The sequence below is a fragment of the Crassostrea angulata genome, chromosome 10, assembly GCF_025612915.1.
Source record: "Crassostrea angulata isolate pt1a10 chromosome 10, ASM2561291v2, whole genome shotgun sequence".
Classification (NCBI taxonomy): Eukaryota; Metazoa; Mollusca; class Bivalvia; order Ostreida; family Ostreidae; genus Magallana; species Magallana angulata.
The window spans coordinates 34,952,606-34,958,163 of record NC_069120.1 but is presented as its reverse complement, the minus strand read 5'-3'; the positions used below and the strand labels follow the sequence as shown (position 1 = coordinate 34,958,163).

Here is a 5,558-nt window from a genome sequence, read left to right as displayed (position 1 = left end):
AAAAACAGCTGTAAATAAGTAGGATTTTGCATGAATTGCATCGTGTTGCTATATTTAGACCCATATTATGATAAAACCTTTTGCATTTCAAATATTTCCCCACTCATTCCACATCCAACAGAAAGCAAATATCGGTTATAATTCGAAAAATATTCAAAATTAATTGATGAAATTTTACTCTCCTTGTGCGCCCAGATTCCTGCCGAATGTACATCTTAAGCGCCCACTTTCTTTGGAAAAAATTTGTTTTATCATTTTGTATTCACATAGCCAGTTTTATCTTATCTTTATCTTTTACATATAGAATTCCACTTTTAATCCAATATTCAAAGCAGATTGTCTTACCTTTAAAATTAAATATTTTATTTGACCAGATAGGTTGTAATAAAAAAGATTCGGTAGAAAAGGCAGGTATTTTGGTTTGGGTATCATCTTTACATAAATTATAGCATACAAAAGCTTGCTTGTAGAACTCTGGGAAGTTGTTTATTATACCATAGTCTTTTGGCAACCGTCTCATTTGTTTTCATCAGATATTCGATATCAATTTTTGTAGCCTTACAGATATTTAATATTGTGTCCTGTACTAAGTAAACGTGGAATCCACATAGCTTTTAGGGCCGTAAATTTAGATTCTATATCAACAAGGCCTATTCCTCCCTTATATACTTCACCTATGATGGTATTTCTTTTGATCCTATCTGTTTTATTCCACATGAAATTAAATATAAGCTTTTTAGCATTATTTATGAAATCATTGTCGGGTATTTCGAAAATGCTAGCTACTTATATAAGTTTAGAGATTGGTAATGTGTTTATTATTGTGCATTTTCCAAATATTGTTAGTTTTTTTTACCAAGATTCAAATAACGTTTCCAAAATTTCATGAAAGATTTTCATCAAGTTTTTATTGTAACACTCAATTTTATCATGACCAATGTGTATACCTAATCATTTCACTGATTGGTTCGTTACATGTATTCCTTCAGCATTGTTATATTGGTTTTTAAGAGTGCCAAGAAGGATGCATTCTGTTTTAGATAACTTTATTTTTGATCCCGCGAGTTTGCAAAAGATGTCAATGGTTTTAATGGCTTGTTTGAGAGAATCTATATTCTTCAGTGATAATGTCATATCATCTGCATGTTGGATGTTTTTAATTTCTTTTTCTAAGTTTTTAACTGTAAATCCGTTTATTAACCCATTGTTTTTTATTTTATCGGATAAGATTTCAGCGACGAAAAGATATAATAATGCTGAAATAGGACAGCCTTGTCTACTTCCTCTATGCGTTTGACATGTTCTTGAAATCCATCCATTATTTTTCAATCGAAATATTGGGTTTTTATATAAAATTTTAATCCAGTGAATAAAATTGGTTCCGAAATTTAAAGTCTCTAACGTTTTGAATAAAAAATTCCATTCAACAGAATCGAAAGCCTTTTCAAAATCCTAAAAGAGGAGTAGCCCTTCTTGATTATTATTTTCGCAATATTCAAAAATGTCTAGAATTAGTCTAGCATTTGTACCTATAAATCTTCCCTTTATGTAGGCTGTTTGCTCATTACTTATATATTCATCTATCACTTTTTTGCAATCTGCGTGCAAATATAAACGCAATGATTTTATAATCCGTGTTAGTCAAGCTGATAGGTTTGTAATTTTCAATAGATATTTTTCACCTTTTTGTGGATAAGAGAAATGACTGCTAGGCGTTGAGAGAAAGACATTACATTTAACTGGAAAATTTCTTTCAACATATTAAAAAAAAGTGAAGATAGTTGATCCCAAAAACATTGATAGAATTCTGCTGGCAATCCGTCAAGCCCGGGAGCTTTAAATTACGCAGCACGGTTAAGGCTGGAATTTGGAGGCGGGGCTTATTTTGATCAACTTTGAACTCATGAATATTCATTAGATATGTCATTTAACGTAAATAACATTTATTAATAGTAGTTGATTAGTTTTTGGATTTAATTTCTTGTTGAAGAGAGTTAAATCAAATATCAAACCCCTCATTGTGCAATAATGATCATTATTTACTTATTTTCAATGAAAACATTAATTGTCGTTTGGCTCCGATCCGCTCCCTTCCGACGCTTGTATCCATCCGTGACGCGTCGACTATTTTTAGCTGCTAGCAAAATGGCAGGCATGGATGTAAACATGTGCGCCGAGATGTTGTGGATTGATACTATCTGTGTGAATGTCGAACTATGCAGGAAATATGGTAAGTATTGGACAAATCATTCCATAAACTAACGCAAACAGTATGATAAAGAATGTAATCGCAGTACTTAGTGTGTACTGAAACAACAAAGTGATGTACGGATCGAGATGTGTTTTCCAACGACCACATGTAAATAATTATGAAGTTTTATTACTTATCAACACACTAGCATATCATTTTGTTACACAAATGATAATATATCAATACTTTAATTGCATATAACTGATTATTTTAAAAAATATTTTAAGAGTATTTTAATCCCACTTGTTGAAAGAAATGTCGAAGGCGATTTATCAGCTTTTTCCCATCAGACAGAGATTTTACCTGAATGCACAACCTTCCAGTTCCACATTGATTATTTATCAGCGACACCATACATGTATCAATGTAGATGATAAGTAGTGCCACTGTTTTAGACTGTGTTGGTATATTTACATGGACTGGTATATGATCAATATTTTGTTTTTTGCATGTGTACCAATTAATTAAAAGAAATCATTTTTACTCTGACAAATTGCTCTAAAGTATCACTTCTAACTGCTGATCCATGTTGCTTCAAATAAAAATTTCACTGCTCAGCTTGTTTACATTGAAATTAAAGAATCTGAATTAATATTTATTTAGAATTTCAATATAACAGTGTGTCATAATTATATTACCAGTATAATTATGTAAAATATTTTTAAAAAAATGATACAATATAGGTTAATTGCTGGGAGAATTATCATCTCTGAGTCTCTAATATTGTACTGTTTTGCTGACCTGTCTTAACTATCAACATGATCAGGTTTTTTAACATGTTTAATTTATCAGGACAATGTTTAAATGAAATTATTTGTCAGGCGCGTTGACTGTCCTTGCAGACAATTAAAACATTTTTCAAATCAATACAGTTATCCTTATTAGGTAGCATTACATTGTTAATAGCTACAACTACAGTAGTGTAGATTGTCATCACCTTCATTCAACTCGCATCATGCAATTACTGTACACCTTGCATGCTTTCAATGACAGGGGTCAGTCCAAACTTTTTGTTTAAACTTATCTGGAGTTCGGCGGCTATGCCGATTCAAAGTGTTTATGTAGTGCACTATAAAATGTTGACTTTATTTGTTTAAATTGACCGGAATACATAATCTAGAAAGAAAAAGAGTAATATCTTTGAGGTTTCAAAATATGAGGTGCTATTTTTTGTCTTTCACACCTTTATTAGCTGATCACCAGCTTCAAAGACTTCATACTGATCAACCATTACTTGTATCGCTGCATAAAATTTGAGTTCTAAATAACTGGTAATTTTATGATTTTATTTATGCCGTAGCTTATACATGTACTTCATTTGTAGACTCCTATACTACTTGTGTTGTGTAGAAGAGGTGAAGGTGTGGGGTACCCGTGTCATGGTGTTTGATTCCATATGCTGTATGCTCCAGTGACTCATTACAATCAACTGCTTCAGCCCCTTAGTTGAATTTATCCAAATGCATTTAACATGTTTTTGGTAAGATTTAAAAATACAGTGCCTTACATATATATTCTGTGGGTGGAGACTACCCTGCATGTATTTGAGTGTTTTCATTCTGCCGGAAATGTAATTAAACTTGCTCTGAGAGTATACACTATATCGCAAACATTGATTGCTTAGCATTATCCCTTGACGATAAAGATTGTTTTAATAGGGGGGGGGGGGGGGGGGGTTCTTTCTGTTATTGTAAACATTTATACCTAAGTTATCTTGGAGTATTAAATTCTCTTGATTTTCTTCAGTATATTGGGAACATTTGTTAATTGCCACAAGAAAATCTGTAATGTTAATAATAATATATATTTAATAAAGAAATCAACATTTAGGAAGAAAGAACATAAAATACATGTACATGTAAATGCCCAAGTGGCATTTCCAATTATTCTTCTATGTAACTGTGTGCCCATCTTGGCATCTTCTGTGTCCACTCTTGTTTACAAGAACTCTCAGACTGAATAAACATCAGAGGCTAATTCTTTGCTCATAGGGTTGTCTTTTATCACAAAAGGTTTCCCAGGGTGAAAGTTCATTTGACATTGTTTAGTTTATACTGTTGTAAAGTGCTAAAATACATGTATATAATGTTATGTTAAACTTTGTAGGTTTATGCATGAGACCATCTGCATCAATTGGTGAATTGGCTGGTTCTACCCCCCTATGTTCCTGCCTAGCTGTTACCAAGCTTTTCCTATGTGGAGACCATCGACATGATTTTGTACAAGGAAAACAATTATGTGCATTTATAACCTCCAACAGAAATATCAACATGATTATATATCTGTTAATTATAAATATACAAACCTAATCTTAGTACATGTATATGTTGAATCTGAGCTTAGGATTTTGCAATTCTTGTGTGTTTTTTTTAAATTATTAACAATTATATTTAAAACATAAACAGTCAAAATTAATCTTAATATGCAAATATTATTTATTTAAAGCATGATTTATTTGTTAACAGTTTCCTGACAATGAGTTATTTCTTCAATATTCCCTTGAAAAATGAATAATAAATGTTTGAAAATCTATATATTTGTTGTTGTGATAAACACTCAAAATCTAGGAATTTAAATTGTTCATGTATTGTTGTTTGAGTATTTGTTCATTATAGGAAGGGGGTGGGAGTAAGAGTTTTCTGCTTGTACTTTCTTAAAAATAAACAGCAATGTTGAGGAATCCTTTCAAAGAAATAAACAGCAATTTTGAGGAATAATGTGTCTTAAAATATATTTTCATTCACCAATGATTGATTTAATTGGCAAAGAAGGTAAAAAATAAAATGAAAAAAATGCAGGGCTTTGATTGTCGCTGAATACATGCACGGATCTAGGGGGGGGGGGGGGGGGGGTCTTCCCCCCCCCCCTCTTCTGAACCCCCTGCAAAATTCAAATATATTTAAATTACATTACAAAATTACCAAAACAAATATAACTGTCGCCCCCCCCCTCCCCCGGAAAAACTCTCTGGATCCGCGCATGGATTATAACGTTATAAGAGGTAATGCATGTCGTAGTTATCTCTCATGTTTTTTTTCTGTTGATGAATTACTGACCTACGCTGTCACTTGAAATTTATAAATGAATGATATTTATTTAAACTTAAGTTACAATTTTGGCTCCAGCAATACAACCAAGGGAAAATGTCGCAAAATGCTCGTAATGTAATTCAAATTTCCCGCAACACTATATCTACAGAGTTATTTCCCTTAGCCGAAATCAAGATCGGCATTGCGTTTGAAAAGGGGGTTAAGTTAAGGAAAATACATGTATGTCATCTTCAACGCACTTTCGCAAGGGCATAACC

General features: G+C 32.3%; 1 long non-coding RNA gene across 1 annotated transcript; it reads left to right on the top strand.

Moving 5' to 3' along the window:
- The first annotated feature begins 1,884 nt into the window (after positions 1 to 1,884).
- Positions 1,885 to 4,786, top strand: LOC128167798 (uncharacterized). The gene is made up of 3 exons (XR_008241263.1): positions 1,885 to 2,230; positions 3,576 to 3,731; positions 4,358 to 4,786. It is a non-coding gene; the product is annotated as an uncharacterized LOC128167798 (long non-coding RNA).
- Positions 4,787 to 5,558: the final 772 nt, after the last annotated feature.